This window comes from Macrobrachium nipponense, chromosome 7, assembly GCF_015104395.2.
Source record: "Macrobrachium nipponense isolate FS-2020 chromosome 7, ASM1510439v2, whole genome shotgun sequence".
Taxonomy (NCBI): Eukaryota; Metazoa; Arthropoda; class Malacostraca; order Decapoda; family Palaemonidae; genus Macrobrachium; species Macrobrachium nipponense.
Window position 1 is genome coordinate 42554847 of NC_061109.1, and position 12500 is coordinate 42567346.

At 40.5% G+C, this 12500-nt stretch overlaps 1 protein-coding gene across 8 annotated transcripts in view; it reads right to left on the minus strand.

Annotated features, from left to right (window-relative positions):
• Positions 1–12500, minus strand: part of LOC135217344 (ecdysone-induced protein 74EF-like) — an 865315-nt gene that overhangs the window by 512297 nt on the left and 340518 nt on the right. For 6 of the 8 annotated variants that reach the window (XM_064253155.1, XM_064253162.1, XM_064253161.1 and 3 more), the window contains exon 1: positions 9378–9975. The exons of the other annotated variants lie outside the window; for them this stretch is intronic. The gene's annotated coding sequence lies outside the window, so the exon portion shown is untranslated. Of the gene's footprint in view, positions 1–9377; positions 9976–12500 lie in introns of those variants that run through there. 8 annotated transcript variants of the gene reach the window in all.

Sequence of the window (12500 nt, forward strand, 5' to 3'; positions counted from 1 at the left end):
CTGGTAATTATTGGTTATGCTATTTACGATATCAATAGTTATGTCACCACTTATAGCGCTGCAGGTCTTTGTCAGCAACATGGAACACACTACCTTAAATACATTCGACGTTAATAATATAATTTAGGCTATAATGAAAATAACCAACCGTCTGTGGCAGCTGTCAGACTTGTGGGCGTTACCAGCGGAATTAACCGGCAACAAAAAAATAATGGCGTAGTCGCGCAATTCCCGAAAAGACTTCAAGGATGATCTTCAATGGGAAAGAGATGCACCTCGTGAGGAATAGGTGAGATGTGAATCCGAATATCATAGACAGATCAATACTGGCCATAATCATATTCGGCGATATGCTGGTGGAACAAAGGCAGCAGAAAAAGTGACGCAGGTGTGTGTACACAAGGCCGCGAAGAGTGCTCTCCTCGACCAACACATGCGGACGGGGTATAAAAACCGAATTCATCATTGTTATTGCCAGTGCCATAATATTTCACTCTTGTGATCACAGGAATTTAACAACTGCAAAGTAAAGGTGTGTGGGGATGAAATACACACACACACACACACACACACATGTATATATATAGCAGAGTTATAAAAACATTGTATCCGTGCACTAAAATATTGTTGTAGGAAGCCCACTAAGATTTGAATATATATATATATATATATATATATATATATATATATATATATATATATATATATATATATATATATATATATATATACATATATATATATACAAATGATAGGAAGGAGACATCTAAATTTGACAAACTTCAAATTTCGAAAGCCTTGGAAGCTAAACATAAAATAATAATAAAGAGACAACGATTGTACAGTCAGTACTTTTCCGGTATGAAGGCAGTGTAATCTTGGTTAGCTTTAACGAAACAGCTTGTTTTCCGAGGAAAAAAATACTCTTCTGCACATAAATTAGTCTTGGTTGACAGACCAAGTCCTGTTTTCCGCACAAATGCACTAAAATGTCTATAAAACAAATATCCAAAAGTTTTTATTTTTTTCAGTGGCAAATGTACGCCAGCAGTACGAACCAAAAAACAAGTGCGAGATTATCCACTCATCACAATATTACGTCATGCTTAAGAAGGGGTTTTAAAAATTCATTACAGCACCATTACATCACTTGAACAACACAAATCGTTTAAATAACCTGATAACGTGGTTTTGTGCGAACAACCAAATTGGAAACTCTGTTAATATATTCCAGTAACTTTAAAATACCATTCGGTCTCAATCATTTTGTAACAGAAAACAAAGCAGTGACATTTTAATTTGAGTTTTAATGCGAAATGTGAATGGCAGACCAGGAAACCTCCTTATTAAAAAAGAAAAAGAGCAGAAGAGAATGTAACTATGACAAAAAAAAAAAAAAATAAAAATAAAAAAAAAATTAAAGTCAGCTGAAGATCGTCTCCTACAGTAGGTGTGGCCTGGCAGACACATCATCTTGAGGAGGGTGGTGGAAGTAGTTAAGAAGAATAACTGGTGTAATGAGAAAAGTAGCTCGGCGGAAGGAAATGCAGGTGGGAAGCGCCTTCTGCGGAGTGCAAATGTGAAATAATGACAGCCTCGTATCCCGGAGTATCATCGATGCGAGTTATGTACGAACGATTTTTCGGGGACCGGTTATTTTCGGTAAATCATTCGGTATAACGACTGCCACCGTGTAATTGTTTACTTCAAAGCAGTACACAAACAGAGGAAAAGAAAATGTACCACTTGCTTTTCAGGACCTTGACTGACAGAGCGTACCGCTGGCTTCGGGAATATACAAAATACATCTTACGTTGGGTACTTCTAAAACACGCATCCCTGTATAAATACGGGAAAACAAAGATGCATTTTTTTTTTTACATCGTAAGCAATTTATGATTAGAATTCTCAAAGAAAATTCAGTTTCAAAAAGGTTTAGAAACCCACGCAACATGGAGAGAGAGAGAGAGAGAGAGAGAGAGAGAGAGAGAGAGAGAGAGAGAGAGAACAATGAATTCCAAGAAACTGCCTTTTAAAAAGTAAGCTAAAGAAAACGAGGACAAAGTATAACTCAAGTTATAATAATTCAATCTCACTCACGAATGTTCTCGTTCGCAAAATCTTTCTTTACCACAAATCTTACTGGTCAACGCAGCATCATCACGGCTGTATTCTTAAACGTGCAAAATATCTAAAGTTTGTCAATCAACCGATAATCCTAGAAGTTACATTATACAGACGTAAATAGCTACTAGTAGGGTGGTATTTTCCTACATACATACATACGCTATATTTTATATAATTATATAAATATATATATATATATTATATATATATATTATATAATATATATGTATATATATTACCTAAATTATTCCACGTACATGTGAAGCGTTGACATTTGATTGATGTATTGTTCTGCAAAGTGAGAGACCGAGATTTCTTTTGAATGATTTCATTTATCCTCAAACAAAAGGTTCAGTATCAGTTCCAGCCAGGAGTCTCTAATAGGATAGAAGATGATAAAGAGCGCGCTCTCTCTCTCTCTCTCTCTTTCTCTCTGATATGGCAGTCCACTAAAAAAAAAAAACATAGTTCAAAGGTTGAAATGACTTACTGAGCAATACTTGTGATATGAAAATTTATGACGAGAGCAGTGATATGTCCATTAGCAGTGCAATATTTTTACATAAGTGTAATACTTCTAAATCGCCCGCCGGTGCCAGAAATGGCGAAGACTGGAAACCAACAAGGAGACGGATTCCAGGTGAATTAACCATCATGTTTCATAATCATCTGAATATTGAAACGTATTAATAACGTATACAGAAATATACCCTCAGTCCCAAAGGACGCCGCGTACCCTTCCAAACTGGATTTCGGAGGGTTTCCATACTCACTCCCATCCTAATTTCCTAATTTCAGCAGATGGCGGCGAAGATCCTTCGCTACGCTGAACAGATCCAGCTTGTCAAATCATTTACAAGGGGAGGGGGGGGGGGGATCTTTAACATTTCAAAATTGCCTCTTCTTCAAAAAGAACAACTCATTTTGATAATCGTAGGCAAAAATAGTTTAAATTATTATTATTATTAAGAGAGAGAGAGAGAGAGAGAGAGAGAGAGAGAGAGAGAGAGAGAGAGAGAGGCAATTATGAATGTACACAGTAATAAAATTGGGCGAGGATGTGTGGGAGAGGCATCAATGTAAAAGAAATTTACAAGGACTTCCGTGTTCCCATTCCCTCGTCGATTCCCTCCTTCGCGTTGTCTAGTGATTCTTTACTTCTCACATCTCGTGGCATACATACATACACACCCATATATATATATATATATATATATATATATATATATAATATATATATATATTATATATATATATTGGGATGGGGTCGAATGAAAATATTCTTCACTTTCTCTTCAAATGCTTCAACTTACATTTTATTAATGGTTTACTGTCACATGGCAGACTCTCTCTCTCTCTCTCTCTCTCTCTCACAAGGTCACTCATTGTATTCGAGGCACATACGTAAATATAATCCCGTAAGACCTTCCTTTTTATTCCATTTTATAATATGAGGTGTCATATACATCCATATTGTTCCAAGCCAACCAGTGATCTCGAGGTCTCCACTAGACTTGTGATAGAACGCTATTTATGTATATGGTTATGCAAATATAACGAAGGAGGTGAAGGCTTGGAGTTTCCCCCCACAAGGGCAGAGATATTTTTGGGAAAGTGCCAAGAGTCTATTAATTTCTTTTGTCTCTCATCATTAGTATTTCCATTACTGCTTTTTCGCGCACGTAATTTTTTTTCAATCAAAAGCGAGTTGATGTTGCTTTCTATTTGTAAATATAGAAATGCCACAAGCCTCATTTTAAAAGAAGACAAATTCTCATGAAAGTGGTCAAATTCTAAAATACTAAGTAGCCATCTGCATCCAGAAATAGTAAGAAGACCAAGAAACTGGCCCCCTGAGCCTTCATCAGAAAAAGGAAAAAATCGCCATATCATATAAAAAAAAATTTCCACGTGAGAAACTTTCATTTTCACAAGACTGCAACGATCTCTCTAAAATGACTTTTTTTTTCTTTTTTTTTACATTCAATGAGAAATACTCTTCATTTTCTTCAGCCCCACCACCCCATCAGTCATCTCATCCACACGGCAACGCCGCCCGCCCCTTCACCCCTCATCCACTACATGGTACCCCACGCCACCATCATGGTTCCTAACTTTGGTAGTTGTAAAAGAAAGTGGTGGCAAAACACTGCTGCTGCTGCTGCTGCTGCTGCTGCTGCTGCCTGCAGATGTGTTCACCTTGAGCCACAGCTCTAACCACTTTCTCTTCCTCTTAGATCAAAGTTGTGAAGTCAACTTAGTGTCAATCGAGAAACTTATTTTTGTTGTTGCACCTGCAACAGAAACAGCTCTTTCTTTCATTCCCTACTTTGTCTCTTAAATGGATGCGTAGAAGGTGACTGAAAACAATTTGGAAACACGCGAGAATTATCCCAAGAGATGGACGAATGTGTAGACAAACGAACAACGACGAAGCATTCCAGGACCAGAAGTAACAATGCAAACGGATCTATCTGCATGGGCCAGCCAGCAAAAACAAACAACCCAACTACTCCCCATTGCATGGGTGGAGGAGAACCGGCACAGAGAAATGACAGTGACCTAAATCCAGATAGGGTTTTTCCTGCGCAATCTACCACACTCCACTACCTATCTCCCTCCTCACATGAGGGATTACGGCCATTATCACTATTATTGCTCTCACCTCCTGAAGTACCAACTATGAAAATATTCCCTGGAACTGTGCCGCAGGAATCATGTGGAATGGGCCATTCAAAACAGGCTACTGGTTGCTATGGTCTTCAAATTTTCAAAGGTTATTTTCTGTAAAAAGAAAGTTAAGGTTTCCATCTGTAACTGTGCATTGCTATATACATACCGGAAATAGAGGTGAACAATCATTTACGACTACAAAAGTAAACAGCGAACAAAGTTTCTTGGGGGACGAAGTTTTACAGGCTACACACAGCTGAGTGTGAGGGCATTTTTATAAACTTTCCGTGTGATCTGTTCTTTTCGCTCTATTCAAGTACAGTACATCTCGGTCTAAACAGAAAGTGGACACACTTGGTGAAGCAAAATTGGTCTTCTTAGATGACATATCACTCTCTTCAATTCGAGAGAACAAGGAAAAGTAGTTATCTCATAGTTACAAAAAGTTCTACAGAAACTTGAGACATAATTATAATTCGCCAGCTTCACTCTCTCTCTCTCTCCCCCTCTGACGCGACCACCAAATATCAAACTAAAAGCACAGTCATCTACTAGAATGTACCAATCCACGAAAAGCTCCGTCAGAGCCACTCTCACGCGGCAGGGTAGTACGGTGCGCCTTGCTGCCTTCCTCGATTCCACTTTCCTCGCATACATAATGTGTAAGCTAAGAACTGCAGAGAAAGGAAGTTTTTCCCAAATCCCCGCCAGAATATTTTCCATCGAGTCGCACTTCCGGAATGCACCGTTCGGCGATCTTAAATCTGTTCACTGAAAAGTTCTTGACCTCATTTTTGGGGAGACAAAGGTCAGGGGTCGCCATCACACTGGGCGTACCAATGGCGTCCATTCATTGTTGGGGACCTCAACTCTCACTCTCACTCGACCAATACTTTTTTTCTTTTACTAATCATCCCCGAGTCCCTGAGGGCTATTTAATGCTAGTCATTTTTATAGCTGTCCGACATTGCAAATACGCACATTTGCACTCTCTTACCCCCTCCCTCCTTGACCCTCTACTCTCTCTCTCTCTCTCTCTCTCTCTCTCTCTCCCCCTCTCTCTCTTCAATCCTCTCTCTCTCTCTCTCTCTCCTTGCCAATGCGCATTAGATACGCGTCCGATGCCCAATAATGTGCAGGAAACCCAACTAACTTCGGTGGCAAATTCCTGAAAATGAGGCAAATCACACAGCAGTTATTATGTGAAGGGTCAGGCACACAATACCCAACATAACCTATCGACGTAACAGTCCCTCTACAATTGACTTCGTTCCCCGCAAATGCAGATCAAGTTACGTATTCATCTGTCCCGCCTTCCTAGAGAATCTCTCGCGGACGAAGAAGAAAAAGAGAAAAAGGAGTGCGGGACGACCGCATACCTGACCTATCTAACACAGCAACTTGACCCACTTCGCTTAACCACTCAAGACTCCCAAACAACACGTTGGTTCTTCTTGTCAACAACTCCTACCTGGACTTCGGTCCTTGGCTGGTCATACAACAATGTTCTGCTGATGTATTCTATATTAAATGCTAACTTGACTGACTGACTGACTGACGAAACCGGTTTAAACCCCCCAACCCTAGCCCCATCCCACTCATATCCCTCCCACCCCACCGACCCTCCCTCTCTTTGACATAAATATGCACACGTGAACACCTTCCTTGTATTATGAAGAGCCCAAGGTCCTGACGGAGAATATGAGTCAAGAGAATGATGCTTACTCAAATGGCGGGATCCGCATAACGACAGAATGAGGACTAAATGAGGATAGAAAAAAAATAACATCATCACCTGGCACTTTCAGTCTTCAATATATGTTTAGCCGTGTTTCGGGGAGAGAGAGAGAGAGAGAGAGAGAGAGAGAGAGAGAGAGAGAGAGAGAGAGAGAGGATTGATCCATATACTGCCCATATTGCATAAAGATACCACGAGGAGAAAAAACGGCAAAAGGTCACTTTCTCCTTCGTCAAACGAGGCCTTGGGAGGCTCTTAGCTGAGACATTATTTAAGATGTCTTGCAAATGACTTAGAATTACAACACGCTCTTCGGCTGGATGCTAACTTTCTCTGTTGCAGACTAGTAATGTTCTCAGTAATAGCCAACAAAAGTAACTACTCGTAAATCGTTTTGGGCCCCGAACAGATGATCTTCCTGTGACGAATGACTCCCCTTCGACCAACAAACAAACAAAGAAAAAAAATAACCAAAAGAGAAACGAGCCAGTGAAAATATCGTTCGAAAGTCGATGACTTTTAACGAAAACCACAGTATCACGAGTAAAGCACAGAAGAAATCTCAAGTCGTTTCGTAAGTGTTCGTCATACAAGCACACACGCACAATATATATAAATATTAATACACACACACACACACACGCACACACACACACACACACACACACACACACACACATATATATATATATATATATATATATATATATATATATATATATGGCAAGGCAGCAATGTATGTATGTGTGTATAATAAGGAATAAGAATCAAGTAGCTCAGCAACAGACTGTTCATGAACCATAAATCTCAAAATTGGAATATGCGAAAAAACAGAATAGAAAGTTACTCATCAGGTGTGGCCATGATATGTGCAGTAGTATGAGGAATAAGGGCCAAGGATACTACGTTTAGCGCTAATGGAGCGAAAGAGAAGTAATGGAAATAGTACCAAATTGTACACTAAAATTCAGTGATAAAGGTGTTTGCTGCTACTCCTGTTACTACTCTAATTATTATTACATGAAAGAACGGGCTTCGGAGTAGTATAACCTTGAACAAATGCAGAAAACAGCGGGTCGCAGAATTGAGTAATGATAACAAGGCACTGCACGTAACGAGAGTCCTTACCCATGGACGGTGGAGTAAATAAACAAGCAAGGCAAAGCAGGAGGTGACAATAAAACCGAAGTGAAGGGACTCGAATGAAGCAAACTAATAATATAAAGAGAGACGTAAACGAAGCAAATGCAAATCTATTTTCACTCTTATTTTGCTCTCTCAAGTAAGCGACAGTAAAAAGTAAAAGGAGGAAATTCTAACCAGCGGCCAATGGAAGACGGGGAAACGCGGTGGAGGAGGAGGAGGAGGAAAGAAAGTGAACTCATTAGCGATGAGTTTTGGAAAGCAAAAGTTGAAGAACCAGACGACGACACTGGCATAGGAAAGCAAGAGTTCGGCTCTCTCTCTCTCTCTCTCTCTCCACACAACCATTACCACGAATCCTCAAGCAAAGTTAAGGGAAAACTTTCGCAGACGAACGGAAAAGAATTGGTTACATGCACACACGTTCAGTGTGGAACTAAACAAGGGGATGCACAATCAAGCAGGCAAGGTAAACATATACATAAAGAAGGTAAACATATACTTTAAAAAAGCCGGAAGTCATGTGAAAAATTAGGGTGAAGGGCAAAAGTGGTGCCAGTTGAGGAGTTTTCAAACGTATTGGGAAAAGCAGGAAATCTGTTGCCAGCTTCTTTCAGCCCAGCCATTGAAATCACCAGGCGACAGTGCTGGGAATGTAACCGTGGAAATTCAGGAATAAAAACTAACCCAGCATCTGTCTTTGGAATATAAGGACTTTACAAAATATAAATATATATATCCGTAAACACAAATTTCCCAACAGCAATGACAAGAATAAAAGGGAAAATCTCCGAGCAATTTTTATCTCCACTTCCTGGAAAGTGGTTTAGTAAAAGTGGCGCGTTATTGAGTCGAATGTTCTTTCTTGTTCATAATCGGCAACTCAAAAGTGAATCTCTTGACTTCACTCTTCAACGCCGCAGCAGAAGGTCTGACAAGAGAGAAAGCCCAAAGCTTAATACGTACACACACACACACACACACACACATATATATGTATATATATATTGGTGGTATACGACATATGGTCCACAGGGAAACTTTAACAACGCTACACTTTCAGACATAAAAATAAAACGAAAGTCGCGCGCGCTCACGATTTACAGAGAAATAAAAAAAATTCGAGAGAGAGAGAGTAATCAGAACGAAAGAATATTCATCCCACACTCGACCTTGTCTTAAACTGACGAGGATTGAATGCATCGGTTTACAAAACCTAATCAGAGCAAAGATAACCCAGCGACACGTCTCCTTTTCCTCTTTGTTCTTTGGGTCTTCTGCACCACGAGCAACAACACCATGATGTTATAATAGAGATGAACACAACCAATATTTAGGTCATTTCACACACACACACACACACACACACACACACACACACACACACACACACACACACATATATATATATATATATATATATATATTTATATATATGTGTGTGTGTGTGTGTGTGTGTGTGTGTGTGTGTGTGTGTGTTTATATTCATATATTCTTTTAGGGTATAGGATAAACATTGCATCATGAAGCAGCATGACTGGACATTCCGTGACCTCAGGTATGCAACAGGTGTCCAGCAGTATGCAACTCGCGACAGGCACTGATGAGCTTTGGTACGACTAATGTGCAAGAGAGAGAGAGAGAGAGAGAGAGAGAGAGAGAGAGAGAGAGAGCAAATACAAGGATTTTGACTTACCTCATTCAAAATCGACGAAAGACCACAGACGGTAGACTTATCCAGTTATAGACGAAAATAATGTCACTTTCTCAGATTCCCGATTGAGAATTCTCACAAGAATCAGTTTCACTAATAAGTTACGAATAAGTTACAGAATAGTAATAAATAAGAAAGCCACAGTTAAACAGTACACGTGTAATTTTGTTATTCAAAAGCCACTAAAATAACACCGCCATCAATAAACAAGGAGAGTAAAATACACTGATATTTCTTTCGACAGCCGTATTAGGTCACACTCTTATATTCTAACATTTCCATGGTTTAAGACAAAGCGGACTCGTTCACTCGTTCGTCGTTCCGTATGGCACCATGCAAGGATGGCAGATGCACTGAAAAAGTCTTCTTACAATAGGTGCGGTGATCAACTGACTGATGGTTGGCGCACGTGTAAACGGATAGCTGTCAGTACAAATGCTGCGTCACACAGCACGTCACTATCGCGTCACGCAGTGTAACAGGTGCGAACGCTGAGCGAAAAGAAAAGCGAGGCGCCTGCACATTCACAAACACAGTTGGGAACGGGGCCCAACAGGCAATCGTAAAATCAAAAGCGACTGACTGACTGTCTGTCTGTCTGACTGACTGACTGACTGGAGTGTCGAGGCACAAGGGTTCTCCGTGCCAGCTACGCAGAACAAATGAGTACTTTCACAGAGTGGAGGCCCGTTGCCTCACCACACACCGAAGGTTACGCCTCGTCCGTGCCGTCACACATACATACAAACCGACGAACGAATCTCGCTAAAGAACGGCCACAACAAGCGAAAGTGATGGTGAGTATGTTTGTCTGTGCGCTTCAATCCGGCGTGACCCGTCACGCCACTTCTTCCGACAACGCTCCACCTCTTTCCATCAAGTTTCGTCGTAGGACTCGCCGTCTGAAAGTCCTTCTCTGAACGAAGGTTTCGAAGTGAGTGAGGCAGCGAGAGTGGAACCCCGTTCCGACACTCAGTAACCTTGTCCCCAATTCGTGGTGGTGGCCCTAGTGAACAACCCGCATTTGTTTTTAGTCATTTGCAAGCTTATTCGTTGTTTTTGAGGTGAATTCAAGCTGAAAGCATTCAAGTCTGGCCTAAGTACTAAGCTCTGAGTCAAGTCGTCTTCTGAACAAAGCAGGGGAAAGGCTTTAAAATCAAAATAGAAAAGTCAGGCCGGGCCAGTGGGGCAAAGAAGTGGGTGAAGTTTAGTAGGTTAAGGGCGGATGGCGACAAGCCCTTGACCATATCAGGGAATTGTGCAACCTACGAGAGTTGCAGGAATCAGGAGTTGCAGTCTTATGCAGGAGGGCGATAAGGGGCAGAAACACCAGTCATCAGATCCCTTCAGGAATAGCCGGACCGTGCCCTATGCTGTACCAAGACAGTAAAAATTCAGTGCTTGAAATCACGAGATCAAACTCCTATACACTGGAATATTTTATTAGGAGGAGAGGGAGATTTCGTCCAGCCCCTCCCCTACCAATGCTTTCCTCCAAGTGACATCATCAACGAATCTCTTTATTCCACTTCATTGCCACACTCAAGACTGAAACAAACGAAGGAATAAAGTGGGAGGGAAGAGAACGAACCAGTACAACGAGGAGTCCCTACTGTGAGAAAGCGAGGATGCAATCTCAACGAATGTGTGATGGAAGGTATGCAACTGAGAAAAGCCAAACCAGAGCGGATGGTCAGAATTCTTCAAGAAGACGGAGGCAGAACAAATTAAGGACAGTTTACCCCAATAACACGTGTCATGTTATGTAGGACGAGATCGCCATGTGTCCCTCAGGGGGTGGCCACTCCTGAAAACTGCATCGATGTGACTCATTCGTGACGTCACTTTCCATCGATTGTGACCTAGAAAAGAGAAAACAACACTCACGTCCTTTATTAATCATCACGCTTCTAAAATATATATCTGTTTCCATTTTAAGAACAAAACGGAGCCAGTTAAGCCCGGCTGAAACTGCAAAGCGTAACAGTACAGACGAAATCGAGGAATTTAAATCTCACCTGAAACGGATACACGAAGAATGACGTCACGGGATTCCTTGAACGAAAATGAATGTGGTCACAAACGACTATGAAACCTTTCCCTCGCAGAGAGAGAGAGAGAGAGAGAGAGAGAGAGAGAGAGAGAGAGAGAGAGAGAGAGAGAGGAGATAAGCTTTGTAAACTGGCAGTCTTTTGCGTGCTAAAGCTGTAAGACCAAAATTGTTGACGCCATTAACGAAGTTTAGTTCATTAAAATTCTTACAAAAGGCGCTCAGGGATCGTAGAAGTACTGCAAATATAAGTATTTAATATTAATTTGTTTAAAATTTGATTAATATTTTACGCAGATATCGAAACGCAATATGTTATCAATTATGATCTTGCCTACAGCTACCCCACGCTTAATATATAACAACCAAAAAATGAGAGAACAAATCTGTGGGTATGGCCTGTAGTTACCAGCTACCAATTTTCTCTGATGACCTTTCTGAATGCAGAAGCAATTAAAAGGGGGCATGACCTTGCACACTCCACTCATACGAACCCTGCATAAAAATGATCCACTTTGTCACAGGGGCTGTGGTGTTTTCTTTTTTCCCCAAGTTAAACAACTATGGTAATTCCGAACAACAATTCAAGACCTGCCAGACCACACTGGAACCACTTTCGCTAAATTAAATCTTATTCAGTAAAATAACAAACGATAAAAAATAAGATGTTTCCATCATTATTTTTCATGAATCTCATTAGAAAAAGTTTAGATGAAAAGTAGAGGAATACTTCTAGTCAATTGTACATAGGAAATAGGAAAATTGAGAAGGGGCTTGATAGACCATTATAAACGTGTTAATTCATATAAACCTCTTCCACTCATTTATTCAATAAAATTTGTGAGTTATTGACCAATTATCGCGGGGACACCGGTACTATCACATACGACATCTGAATTCAGCTTATTTTTAATTAGTTAATCTACTGCCATGGACACTTCCTTCACTTCCTTCAAACGATGATTTATCAAGTAAGTTAATTTCTGTCTCTCTTAGTCAACCATGTCGACACCTCCTCGTGTCAAGGCTATGTCAATGACAAACCAGTGAAGCAA